The sequence below is a fragment of the Acipenser ruthenus genome, chromosome 19 (assembly GCF_902713425.1).
Source record: "Acipenser ruthenus chromosome 19, fAciRut3.2 maternal haplotype, whole genome shotgun sequence".
NCBI classification, from domain to species: domain Eukaryota; kingdom Metazoa; phylum Chordata; class Actinopteri; order Acipenseriformes; family Acipenseridae; genus Acipenser; species Acipenser ruthenus.
The window spans coordinates 5,072,415-5,087,310 of NC_081207.1; the positions used below are offsets into that span (position 1 = coordinate 5,072,415).

The 14,896-nt window shown below is 37.5% G+C and overlaps 1 long non-coding RNA gene across 1 annotated transcript in view; it reads right to left on the reverse strand.

The window, feature by feature from the left end:
* Positions 1–4,825: 4,825 nt before the first annotated feature.
* LOC131698740 (uncharacterized) overlaps positions 4,826–14,896 on the reverse strand; it is an 88,364-nt gene continuing 78,293 nt past the window's right edge. Inside the window, exons 5-6 of the long non-coding RNA XR_009307751.1 lie at positions 5,775–6,008; positions 4,826–5,396 (exon numbers count right to left, since the gene is read on the reverse strand). This is a non-coding gene — a long non-coding RNA (uncharacterized LOC131698740). The remainder of the gene's footprint in view (positions 5,397–5,774; positions 6,009–14,896) is intronic.

Below are 14,896 nucleotides of genomic sequence, written 5' to 3' on the forward strand. Positions count from 1 at the left end.
ACAGGATGGCGTAACAGTCTGTCACCCCTCACTTCGGGGGCATTAGCTGGCACCTTGTTCTTTAGCCAGGCTCAGAAACCACCACAACAGAAACCCGTGAGCACCGAGGGGAGGGATTGAACTGAATTAGGAAAGCCTGGATGTTGGTGGCTGGGGATGAGGTGCTACCTGTTCCTGAATTGCCACAGTTTCTATTATACAGTATTTACAACTCTCTTTCAGGAAGAATCATTTAGACTCAATTCCAAATAATTCTGTTGTATTTCTCAAGACAGTGAAAGTAAGTGCCCGTATGTTTTTCAATTATCTGTCTGTAAAACTATAAGAAACTAGGCCAAGTAGACAAACGTGCCTTCTTCTTCAGTGCACTCACTATTCGTCTTGCAAACTTTAAACAATGTTTGTGATGATAAAACAGGCATACGTTCAGAAATATACATGTTGCTGAGCTGATAATTGGAAACTGACATGCCAAAAATGAACAAACTAACCAAAGTTATGAAAAAAGAAATAAAACATTTCAAACTTAAATATTTAATTGGTTCACTGTCATGTATTTTTGTATATATTTATCTTTTAAATCTTTACTTACCCCCCCCCCCCCCCCCCACATGACACAATTTATAAAAGCATTGTAAACTCTTAGAATTGCACATTTACTGTGGTAAACTTTCAGAAGGGCAAGTGCACTTGTTTTTAATGACATGACATTTTAAATATAGCTTTTTTTACACAAAAAGTTGGAAACAGGGAAATGCTCCACATCCACTCTATCCATTGCCTGAACTTTATTTATAATTTTACGAATGCTTTTCCTGGCTTGTTTTATACCTAGCCACATGTCTTGGGTAAAGCTCCCTGCTCATTTCTTGGCTAATTCTCTAACCAGCCTTCACTTTCCCTGCCCCTGTAAGCGCAGTTTGATTGTAACACATTATTTTCCTGTAGCAGTTAGAGAACACATTTTTAATTGAACTGAAGAAAGTTTCGGGTCTTACGCAATCAGTGGATGAAATAAAATCCTTAATACTAGGCCTGCTGTGTTCTTTCAACTCCAGTAGGCAGAGATTATACTGGAGGACGAGGTTTTGATGCTAACCAATTCCGATATTTTTTAAGAGTTCTGATTTAATGTGTATTTTTATTACATTCAATTTGATTTAAACATTTTAAAGAGATGCCAAGGATCACTGAAGGGAAGCCTGGGCTTGCTGTGATTCACTTTCTTTTGTATAAATATTCATTTTGGCTGTTCTCTTTGATTTAAAAAAAAAAAAATAATAAAATTTAGTATAACTTTTCCAGATCCGTGGTGACCTGCAGTGGCCGGACCTTAAGTTTGAATGTTTTTTTGCTTTTTTCAATTCATTACTCAAATACATTAATAATAAGCAGATGGCTCTCTTCTCTCATGCAATAATGTGTTGTACAATAAGTAGCCAACCAAAATCAAATATATAATTGTCAACGTAAAATATAAATATAAGATATAGATCATTTCACCAGCCATTTTGCAAGCTTATACCTGCAGATCTTTACAGACTGTTTATGGTATTTGTATTATTATTTTAATTATCATTATTAGAACAATCTGTAGCTTATTTTTAAATGTACATCCAAGAGGCTATAGTTCTGGAAGTTGCATAAGACTTTAACATTATCAAATAGATATAGGACTCGTTACAATCCCTCTCTCTCTCTCTCTCTCTCTCTCTCTCTCTCTCTCTCTCTCTCTCTCTCTCTCTCTCTCTCTCTCTCTCTCTCTCTCTCTCTCTCTCTCTCTCTCTCTCTCTCTCTCTCTCTCTCTCTCTCTCTCTCTCTCTCTCTCTCTCTCTCTCTCTCTCTCTTTGTGCGACATTAGGATAAAATAATAAAAATCACAAATCTACCACCTGACAAAATAGCTGTTAACTAGGTATATCCAATTTGAGTTTATGCTACCTGGGTGTTATGATACAGACCTGACAATGACCTAACTCTAACCTTAATCAACTCTAAGCCTAACCTATAGCCTTTGGACTTTGAGCTGTAGCATAAGCTTTGTGCAAGGTGACTTGTTCCCATACATACCAACACGTATATTTATATTATTATTGAAAGTTGCCTTTTCTGAACAAAGACACATTACAGTTTATGACAATCATGTTTAATTTTAAACTACTGTACAGTCAAACCGCTTGCTGCCCTTTGATTACATTTCTTGGGGTTCATTACAACTTTAATATTAAGTTCCATTTTTAAATGACACACTGACAAGGTGCAGGCTTGGTTTTGTAATAAAACAATGCTCTTTTGAAGGAGTAAATGGTTTAACAGATCTCCCACACATGGCTACTGAGCATTTCTCTTAAGAACAGGTTAACTGCTAACCTGAGGGACAGTCGGTAAATCAAACCAATGCTGCGTGATACTGAAAACAAAACCAGATGAGACGCAAACAAGGAAAAAGTAACTTGATACATTTCTTTCCAAAGCACTTGAGAAATAGCATTGTGTCTAATCATTCTGTCAAAAGCTGATTGGTGCCCATTAAAAGGAGAGTACCTTTGTGCATCATGATACATTCACACAGACAGTGTTGCAGCATCCATTTACAGAAGGGTACACAAAAATAATAGATTGGCTTGATTTTAAAGAGTTATACATCCCCACTTAAAGCCTTAAACTCTGTTTCAAAGCTCTTTTCAAAATGGCCGCTCTAGTGCACTGGGGTCTGAGATCTGTCCTCTAAATCAATGCAGGAAGAGCGATTATTAAAAAAAAATAAAAGAAACATAACAAGTGCTCTGGCTTTTCTGTTCCATACCACATCGTGGATCGTTATTGCTGTGTTACCTGTTTGACAATGTGGGCAATAATCCTTCCACTATCAGTGGACTAGAGCAGTCATTTTGAAAAGAGAAGTTATAAGTGTAAAATGCTGTCAGGGTGTTAACAATGAAAAGAAAAATTACAGGTATGTTATTTAAACAGTTGTAGCAACACATGGGGATGTGTAACGCTATATTTTTCAGAACCCAGCTACTTACTCTGTAAAGACAGTTTGCCATATAAAATCTCCTTCAAACCTTCAGTAGTGTTCAATTAACCGTTTCCAATTGCTGTACAATAAGGACGTTACCAATGGCTCAATGTGCATTTGGTTTTCCCAGTAGGCTCTACAAATACTGTAACCTTGTTGAGCACTGGCCTGGGCCATTGCCCACCCAGAGCTTTGTCCAAAGTGACAGGTGTCAAGGGCCTTATTGGACAATCACATTTTTATTGCTAAGCTATTTACATTTAAAATTGTATGCTCCAGACCTCCTGGTTTGCAGTAGTTTCAATTTGTACATTATCTTTGAACTATCAGAGCTTAGATTAGGATGATGCAAGCCCACAATTGGCAAGTGATAGATACCCGGTCATGCAATGCCTTGATTATGCTTTTGCAAAAGCAGTAAGTAGAAAATGAAAGGAAACACAGTGTAGTACAACGGAGACAAATGTTTTGTTAAGAAAACAGCTTATCTTTGAAAATTAGGGGTTAGCTGAAAGCATAAACTGGGACACTTCCAACCAGTGTTTTTTGTAGGCGACGCCAATTGACTGAGGCAGTACAATAGATACATTGTGGAAACTGGTACACAATGAACAAGCCCTGTCTTTAACCGCTTATGTTGTTTTGAGGTGTGTTTTTTTCTAATGATTTAAAAGCATACCTGGGTGGTTTGTAAATCTTTTTATAGTTTAGATAATGTCACAAACAGACAACCTGAAACTCTATCTTGAAAACTGTGATCGGCGCTCAAGGCACTTTTTGCAGTTTTGCGCAATGTTGTTAAACTTAAGCACTTAAGATTCAGTTTAATAATGAAAATTATTTTTATTTTGCATTACATCTTGAGCAATACTTTTTTTTACAGAAAAATCCACTTTCATAAATTAATTGGGAGAACTAAAAACTTAAAATCTTCCTTTATTTATTGAAAAAGTTATGAAGCTGAATGCAACCGCTGTCTTCTTATATGCATCCTTGTTCAGAAATATCACTCAGCATTTCCTAGGTAACAGAACAGAGGTTCAGAATTAACAGTGATACCAGAAGTGGACAACGAAACACATTAAAATTGAATGACAGCAGTGCATCTGCTTCAGCAAGCATGTTACTTTACACCTTATGATCTACGGATGGAAGTGTTTAAATTGTATTGCAGCTTTTGTATTTTTCACAGCTGAACAATTTGACGCTAAAAGAAATAAAGCTAACCAATTGCTGATAATTGGCAGAGATGTCAGCCATATTGCTGCGGGTCAAAGGTGAAGCACATGGGCTGATTACCAGCTGTGGCTAGGTCAAGTAAAATTTGTTATTAATACCAAAACTGTCAAGGGCAATGACTGCCAATGGATGTGCCAGATATGAAGAGCAGAGTATTGGATTTCGTGGCAGTGAATTATCACAACATTGTAAATGGGAGTTTATATGCGAGCATGAATGTTAAATTAAACGTATAGATAATTACTGTATACATTCATTACTCAACAGTTTATTTTACAGATTTAATATGGATAAACGCTAATGTAAGCTTATCTAGAGTAAAGATAACAGGGCTATTTAAAAAACTTTTAGCTCTATGCAAAATTGTCACAATTTTTCAGAAAATAATTACATTTTATTCTATAAAAATATCCATTAACTTAAGAACTATTAAGTGGACAAATACCTTTTTAAACAATTGAAATGAGTTTTTAGTCAGGAAATAATGGTACCGTGGAGTACAACAAAAAAACAACAATGAAAATAATCAGTATATGGGCATGATGCCTGAGCAATGATCTCAGCCAAAACCACTTATACTGACAACCAATAAGTGTGTGTGTCTAGGTCTGCTACAGGAAATACTGCTTGGTTTATCTACTCAGAGTCAGAGAGTAAAACTGAACTCACTGGAGATCTTCTGAGGCTCTAGTTAATTATTGATGTGGATCCACCAGACGGTATCTCTCAAATGAAGAGAAAGCCGTGTGCATGAGCAATGTTAGCATTGTGGAAAGCAGGAAGGTAAGGAAAGAACTGAGAGTTCAATGTAAAGACGTGTGTGTGTGTGTGTGTGTGTGTAAATTAAACTGGCTGCAACGCTGGTGGCAACCATACTGCCCACTGAAACATTAGATCAATTAAAACAAACGGTATGAAGGTTTAAGGAATACTTCTTTAATGAAAGGGATGCTCTCAGAGTTTCAAATTGCTATGAACTGCTCCAATCAAATGTTTGAGGAAATTTATGTTTTTGAAGAATTCTCCAATGAAAAGTGATCCAGTGGCATTCCTCAGGCCTGCCTTGTAGGGTTCACCCTCCAAGGGGATGAAGTAGAAATGTTGTCTCCATGCCCATCCAATCCTTGGCCTCCACCTATTCCAAAGGTGTCAATTAGCAAATTACACTGAATTGCATTGTGGTTTCTCAATTAACCACTTATGCCAAAACTGGACTCAAACACAGTGGTGAAAGGCTAATGCATTAACCCACTTTGCCACCTCGCCCACACCTGGGAAGCATCAGCGGTGCAATGCCCAACATCCCCTCTGGCCCATTTGTGTGGGAGCAAACTGTTTAACAGGAGGAAAACATTGAAGGGAATTTGAAGTTTATGCAAATATTGTATGGCAATATAAGCTTCTATTAACACATTTTCTGCAGTGTTTTCTGTTAACTAACTGCACTTCTCCTAATGAACATAGGATGTACAAGTTGCTAGATCAGATCGCCTACAGATCACTTCCAAATCACCTAGATGTAGAGCTGGCTTGAGATGACTGTTGACCGGCACTGGTGGATGCCTTGCAGATGTATGGCTTCGGTGGTTAGGAGAAGATGTTGTGTGGGAGCAAATTGGAACGAGGACCACCCAGCTTTCACTTCAGATCTGTCACTGGATCCTCAGCTGGATTGCGTCCCAGGCAATGGAAACAGGGCTCGCCGAGTGGATACGGTTTCCTTGGCTTCTCACTTTGGATCCCAACACTAAAGATTCAGACGATAATGGTTTCCTTGATTAGTCATCAATGGTGTCACCTCTTTAAACTGTCAGTGCAATCCAGAAACAGACACTCAGATTAACACATATTGGCAACATTACAGCTCCTGACTATTAAGTCATGCCTTCCTGTAAATGAAAAGGATACAGGGTTTTATCATGGAACACAGCGCTTCTTTTCTTCTTATTATGTATTAAGTGCTTTAAAGGTATAATAAAAAACTACAAGCACTGTATGTAAAATTTATGTATGTTACAACAACAAGCTTGTTAATAATGTTTCATCATTGCTGTTTCTTAAATATGCATAAAGCATTTGTGCAGTATGTAACACGCAGCACTTTGTTGTTTGTCCTTTGATGTTTACACACATACACATGTTTATTTTTAGTGTTTCATTTGAATCGACTCCCATATTGAGAGGCATGGATCACCACAATAATGAAAGTTGAGGCCCCTTCATGCATTCATACGGTTTATAATTTCAATGAAGGCATTATGAGATGATATAGTGGGTTACACACACACACACACACACACACACACACACACACACACGTACACTACCCTCCAAACAAAGATTGCAGTGGCATTGGGTTGGGTGTCCCAAGATCAGTGTATTATTATTTCAGGTCCACATCTTTCAAACCTGCAAGTCAGCCTGCTCCACATGAAGAGGGTCTGTTCAAGGGCCCCCCAGAAGGCTAGTAATTCCTAGGACATGTCCTACTGTACCTCCTTTCATTTCTCTGGACTGCACCCTGCCCTTTATGTGATTCGCAGATCTACCTGGCTTTGCAGCTGCTGAAGCGATCACGGGTAGCACTTGTATGGCATTGTTGAATTGTAAATCACCTGGGGCTATCTTATTAGGTAATTTCCATAAATGTAAAATACACACCATTTTCCACTTCCGCCATAACCCCTTAGGTGCTGTTGTGGTGTGATGCATACACCATGACTTTTTTAAAATTACTGCAATAATTTATCTGCAAATATAGTTCTGGATGTAAAATGATTAAATGATTTGTGTCCAGCAGTTTAATAAATTCTGTTTAGTAACGTCATATTTAAGTGTGCTTGATGTCATTGATAAAACCGTTATTCAGAAGGATTTCAGATAGCATTCAATGCAGCTTTCAGGCATTGTTGTGTAAATATGAACCCCTCTATTTCTGTATTTGATAGCTCCCCCTGCATCCTGAATTTTTTTGTTGAACAAAAGAAGGGCTTGTATAAAATCTGACCTTCTGAGTTTTGGATAATTCCAAATATTTTATAAGCAAAATCATTCAGAAAATACACCCTATATAGAAAACATCTCTTTCAATATATTGTTTTATATTTGGTGTATATGGGTGTCACAAAGACGGCCGGAGTGGGTGACGTCAGACCAGAGCCAGGAAGTAACACACAACAGACAGAGACAGTGAGGTTGTGCTCAGCATTTAATAAACAAAATAAGAGAACACAAAAACAGAGGACATGGCACTTACGCCAAAATAAATATATAAACAAAACAGACTAAACAGTAAACAGACAAACGAACAAACACGGTGAGTGAAAACAACTATCAATTTAATTTACTTTATTTTACTTTCTCCTTCTCTCTCTCCCGTTCTCCACTCACCGAACACCCACCAACCCTGAGTGAGTCAAACGTGCATCTATATATACTGTTGTGCTGGGATTCAATGACTAATTAATTATTCACTTGAATCCCAGCACGTGAATTAATTACGTGCAACCTTGTGCTCACATATTAAATACTTTAAATGCACGTGAAGTGATGTGCCATCCTCGTGCCTAAATACAATTATACAATTTAAATACTCGTGCTGCACACACCCATTTATATCCTGTGTATCAACTACAATACACCAACATTAACGCATGCAACATACAACACAGAAATGCACACAAGGGCAAGGCACATTGCCACAATGGATCACACATTTAATTTTAAGTATATGAAATGCGTATAAAATATATGAACAGTAATATAACTTGGAAAATATATTATTATGTGTTTAAACAATATATTAAATATATTTTCTCTCCATATGGTATCAAAAGCGAGCAGAGTCATCCCCTGATACTATAACGTATAACAACAGTATCTCTGAGTTAATTCACCATCACTTAATAACTCTTTAATGGTTCAAGTGAAACCATACCATTGCAAACATTTCTTAAGCAATACTCACTTACCACAATAAAATAGATACACTGAAAAACTTTGTCAAAGACCATTTGCTGCAGTGCTCAATGTCTTTTCTGTGTCTTGGCAGAGATTTCTTCAAATCCCATGCCTACCTTAAGGCTCAATTAACTCAGGAAAGGCAAACTGGGGTCAGACAGTGGCTTCTTAAAGAAATGTTTTTTTTTTCAATGAAATTATTCTTCTGATTGAAGGGTGAAATGAGCATGCTTCTGTTTTATACAATTTAAAAATTATTTTAGCCCCAAGTCATCTATGCATTGATAAAGAATACATAGTTATCCATTTGCAGAGCAAAGCAATTCAGGATATCGCTAAAAATATATATATTCTGGAATGCATATATTCACATACAATATGAAAGTTAAATAGTCCATTAAAACTGCTAACTAAATATATACTGTATCAGGCCAGCTATCATGTACAGTATATATTGTTGTGCACAAAGTGAAGAATACAAATGAAACAAGCAAGTACTAAATAATTATTTTAAAAGAAAAACACTAAATGGTAATATTCTTCAAAAGCTTGAAGAGGATTTAATAATGCCATTATTGTTCTTGTTTAGCGCTACACCTGTCAGCGCTTGGAAGCTTTCAGCTTTAAACTATAAAATCTGCCTTCTCGGGGGAAGTCCTTTATAAAATGATGACTTGTCACTTCCTGTTGCTGATTTCAGATTACACCTCAGAGTTTCTTAATTCAGCACCTTCAGACATGTACGTGGGCAGGTTCAATACTGTGAGTAATAAATGAAGTGTATATATTATCCTCTTTTTCAAATCGATCCAAATATATCCCCTCCAGATCACCGTTGTTTAAAGCATTATAAAGTTTTATGTAAGTAATGGCTTTACCAGGGTTTTGAACAATTGCCTTGTCTTATATTAGCTCACTGGTTAAAATCCTAGCAGCTGGTTTTGCATTAAACACAAGAACAGACAGCAGTCAAAAATATCTATAGTCTTTCAGTAGCAGCCACCAGTCACTAGCACAGGTACATTAAATAGCGCTGAATGGCACTATTGATATTATTTCATCTGGTATGCTTTCAAATTATTGAAAATGATTTTTTTTATATTAAAATATTAAAATGTCCAATAAGTGCATCATAGTTTATATGACAAATCACCACATCTGATCTGCTTTAAATATTAAGACTCTCAAACAATTGCTGAAACATTATTCATCATTTTGATGTAATTTTAATAGTGCAGTCATTTCTGGCTTCTTCAGTTATGTCATCAGTAACCTTTTTTTAATCATGATGTGGTCCTGCAATGCCCTATTTAAACAACCCCCTGGGTATCTTTCTATCGATTTTGATTTTTTTAATTTTTTTTAAATTTTTTTTTATTGAATTATACTTTGAGTGATATTCTAATGCAATGTTTAGAACTAATTTCTGTTTTTACTGTCAGGGGAGAGCAAGTTAATATCCTGACTGTCCCAAGTTGCCAGTTTCCACAGGGAGCCCAGGTTAGGGAGGCAAAATTGTCAGCAATGTCCTCCTCACTGAGCTTCAGTGGATACTAATGTTTCCTCATCTTGGAATAATAGGGTTATATATAGTAATATTATATTAGTTAATACCGCTGACTTTCATTGTAAAGAAAATATGTAATAGATCTAATAGATTTAATAAAGAATATTGACAAGTTTTCTTTAAACTCTTTAGTCATTTTGAACATCCAGTTTGTCAGGATTTTACTTGATTGGCCCGTCTGTAGTGTTTCGCCTCAACCAAGTTCCAGTAATGACATCGTTCATCACTAAGAGAAAAATTTGCATGCATTTTCAACAAAGTGTCAACATCTGCCGCAGAAAATTAATTTTCCCTTACTGCTACATTAGCTCTGAAGTTTGTAGTTGGCATTGTTATTATTTCCTGTGGCGCAGGATTTTATTTGCAAGGTTTTGATTTTAAGTATAGTTTTCAAATAAAGTGCTACCAACCTTTCCTTCGGCTCTCTAGTAGTCAGTGTCCAACTGGCTCAGCAGACATGACAAGCCCAGCACCTCCCTTTTATACTGCTGGTATAGGTCATGTGACTTTCAGCCCTTAAAGTCACAGTGACCTAATCCACTACATAATCTGTATAGATATTGGTATCATAAATATGATCATATCTGTTAATATAATATTTATATAAATGAATACAGATTTGCATCACAAAACACAAAAATAATAAATGGGCATGTCTTTTATAGAACAAATGTGCTTATTTTCTTACGTTCTAAAAGTGAATGTTCTTTATTGGATACATCCAATAGCTAGTATTTTTATAACACCAACATTTAGATTTCTATGGAGTTATTATTATTTTATTTATTTATTTTTTTTAGGAAAAAAATACCGATAAAGGAAATGGCATAATTGGAGAACCTTGCATGGGTGGAAAAAAATCTAATAAAATGGAATAGTCTGAAATTGATAATAATGCACTGTGACAGAAACAGAATAATTCTTGGTGGTAAATCTCCCTCCTGACCTGTGAGGGCACCAAGTAAAGGGAAAAGAGTAGGCCTGACAATTCATTCCCAGGGTTAAAAGGAAGTCGATCATCTGGAAAGGGGGCGGAATTCCGGTACACTAACTCATCGACCCGGAAGGGAAACGATGTGGCAGCTGTGGATTGGAGGAGTGGTTGCAATCGTTTACCAAGGGGTCATGAGTGACGGTACAAATAGATGACGGAGCGATATGCTCTGGAAGGACCAGTGCTTATATATCTTTCAGTGTTTTGTTTGTTTTGTCTCTAATTGCTGCTTGTTATTAGTAGACAGCTAACACATTCTGGAGCTGTCGCCAGAGGCCAGCAAGAGGCCAGCACCAACCCGGACATCACTGCACTGGTATCACAATATATATTGTATTTGCACCACGAGCACTACAGCACGCACCCAGGACTGGTGACCGTGTTTGTATACTGTGTGTGTAACTTGACTGTGTTTATTATTTGGGACTGCAAACCCTTTATTTAGAACAGTGTAATACTGTGTATTGCCTGGGATTATTATTTACGGTCACCAGACAAGGATTATAAAGTAAACCTCCTTGCACTTTGGATTATCGTTGTCTGCCTGTGGCAGGATGGCTTGCAGTGGTGAGGTGTGGTGACGTCACAGACCAGGAAATACCAGAAACAAAATAATGGGCGGGTGAAGCTGAACGCTACTGTGGTCAGCGTATTTATTAATAAACAAAACAAACGATTTGAACAAAACAACAAAACAGAAACCAAAAGGCACGTTAGCCAAACAAATAAACAGAAACAAGTATATCTAAATATAGCAATTGTTTGTTTTATTCTCCTCGCTCTCTCTCTCCGCTCCCTGTACTCTCCTCTCTACACTCTCCCCCGCAGCACGGACAGCTGCAGGTTCTTATACTCTGGCCGAGGGGTTTACTAGCTGTTAATTATCTTATTACCCCTCGGCCACAGTCTGCACGAGTTTAGTAAGGATGCGTGACTGTCAGCTAGTTAAATAATCAGTAACTGATCAGCCACGCATCCTCACAGGGTTTTTAAATATAAAAACAATAAGAAATACGCAGCGCTTTGAACTGCGCCGCAAACAAAAATACAAATAATAATAAATAAATATATAGGGGCGGGACACTCCACCACACTGCCTTTCATTGATTACCGCATCACTCCTGCACCTGCACACTGCTAACCACTTTGCCACATGCACTTGACATATTTGGGCTCAATTCACCTTCCAAAGAGAAGGCACTAACTCGGGTTTATAAAGAAGTGAGTGATTCAGTAAAACCATACTGTATCAAATTGTAGTGTAACACTCACATTACTCTAGGTACCCCTTCTATAACCCTTACAAAAGAATAGTTTTTGCTGAGTCAAACAACATTACATAAGGTAGTCCAATACTTGGCAGCATTTATGTTTTAGAATTGGGGACTAGCTCAATCATAGGTGTCACTTACACGAGGGACAAGTTCCCCTCACCTTTTCAGTGACAGGGAAATGTCCCCCTCACATTGCAGCTGTACGAAAGAATGTGTTGAAATGCAGATGGAGGTATCTGATTTAAAGATACTGCAGAGATTACCAAAGACATGCCCCCCACCCCCACCTCCATCTTGCACACTGAAATGGCATCAACTGTGCCCCACAATACTTTTCTACACTGCTTTGCATACATTATTAGATTGGCTTTCATCCAGCCTGCAATAAGCTCCATCTGACATTTGTTTTTATAACTTTAGTTTTGGGCTGAAGCCAGCTAGTCGGAGTATGTTTTGCATCTTGCGTAAGAAGAGTAAACTTGACGGATGCAAGTTTTTTTTGCACACCCTTTCCGCTGACCCCACTGTGCTGAACTGTTTCTTTCAGATAAAAAAAAAAAAATCCCAGTGACTGTGCAGGTTGCTTTGGTTTATTTCATATAATCACTAGCCAGTATAGTGTTTTCCACTCGGACCCAGTGGAAACGCCATTGAATCAACTGAGGAAGCATTGGCGTGCAGTGCATTGTGGGAGACCTCAAGCTGAGAGGAGAAAGCAGAGCCCGGTAGTAAAGAACTGTTTCTACGAGGTTTCTTTTTTCTTTTCATTGTGAAATTTCTCAATTGTGATACAATTTCAGATATCTATGGTCTTAATACTATTTTCTATTTGAGCATTGGGATCTTATTGTTGGAGGGTGGTTGTGACATACCCCCTCCTGTCCTATGAATTCACTGACTGTAAAGGCACCAATCTGAATGAACATTTATTTTTTATTTTATTACTATATGCCCCAGCTACAGAAACTGAAACCAAAATTATGCAACTGGGTTCAATTATTGTCTGTTTGCAGAAAAAATTCTAGTAATGGCCAGCCCTCGTTCTAGGCTGATAGTGGTGACTGTAATGGATTTCTGAGGGGTTTCAGCTGGTGAGTGTTAAAAAACTTTTTTTATGAAACTGATAAATCTGTCAACAGCGCAGTAAGCGCTAAGAGCCCTACTATACTAAATCGTGAAGGAAAATATGCAAACCTCAGAAGTCATACGTATTTGTTTATCAGTTTTTGCTATTTGTTTATATAAAACAAACATACGTAATTCAATTACACAGGTCTGCTGTGCCCAGTTGTTTGGCAGGGCTATGCATGCGAGGGACAGTTTTCATCACAATGTTTTTGCCGTGCTGTTCTGATTTAGGAAAAAAAGTCGGCCCTACCAAAGCAGATTACTCAATTCATATTAATTTAGGGGAGGGGATATTTAAATGTCTGTGTCTGCCTAATAATTAGGAAAATAATGACTCTGAATTTTGTGAGGAGAACTTCATGCGTTGCCATGAAGATTTAAAAAAAATTAACAAGAGAAAAGAATTAACTGCATTACTTGTTTATGTCTAGTTACCTTTCCAACACACACACACACACACATGCACGCATGCACACACGCACGCACACAAAAGTATATAAAATACAAGTTTTACTACTTAAAAAATAATATGTGTAACATCTAAGTTTTATTTGATTAAAGTAGTCTATAAATGTATGTGGAACATGTGGGAACATGGGGGTTACACTACAATACAATAAAAAACTGGTACGATCCTTAGGGCAAAATGAATATAAGATTGAGAACAGGGGGATATGTAAAAATACTTACAAGTTTCCTGAGTAGCTTCATGCACTGGCAGTTCTATAGGTGGAGTACCAGGCTGAGCATCCTAATGTTCCTGTACACATCTGCCAGTCCCTATACCCTGCCTGTGCTCAGAGAAGCCAGTGACTGATGGTCTGCAGCTGCGGTAAAAGTGCCAGGCACAGAATCCGCTTAACACGCACGCACACATTATAATGAAACGTGGATGTATTGTAATATTATAAACATTCAAACAAAAGTCTTTATTTAAAGTGATACAGTACATTAATGTTGTTTGTTAACTATATCCATTACTTATTGCACAATATACCAATTGATGCTAACAATTCATTCCAGTTCTGTGCGGTGGAAGAAGAGGTGGAGCTCTGTTCTTGTCACATCTTAAAAGAATAGAAAGAAAATATACAACGATTACTACTACTACTACTACTACTACTACGACTACTACTACTACTAATAATAATAATAATATGAGGCTAAATGTTTGGTTAGTTGTGCTTAACAACATGCATTTTTACAAACATTAATAATAGGCTATACGAGAGGTTTACATTTGCAGCGTCTTTTACATTCTTTCGTGTGTGTGTGTGTGTGTGTGTGTGTGTGTGTGTGTGTGTGTGTGGTTTGGTACGGCTTTGCTGAGGAATAATGTGAGATCCCCCCAGTTAAATGGGTTCTTGACTGCTGAAATCTCATGAGCCACAAGCACAATTCCTGCTCCAGTTTACATGGGTTTTTACAGCAATTTTTATCGTGAGAAAGCGATTGACCCTGCCCTTAAAGTCGCGCTGACCAAAGGATGTCCTTTTGTTGTTTCACGATGTATTCGTGTGTCAACGTCACACAGTCACGACTGTAGAGTCGATTTTCACGTGCATGTAAACCCAGCCATTGAAAACCGAAATACTGACTGAAGACTGTTCGGCAGGACTGCGCTGTATGTGAAAAACACATATTATTTCAGGCTTTCCCCATATTCCTATGAAAACAAGAAGGACTACAATTTCAACACAGAAGTCCTGTTT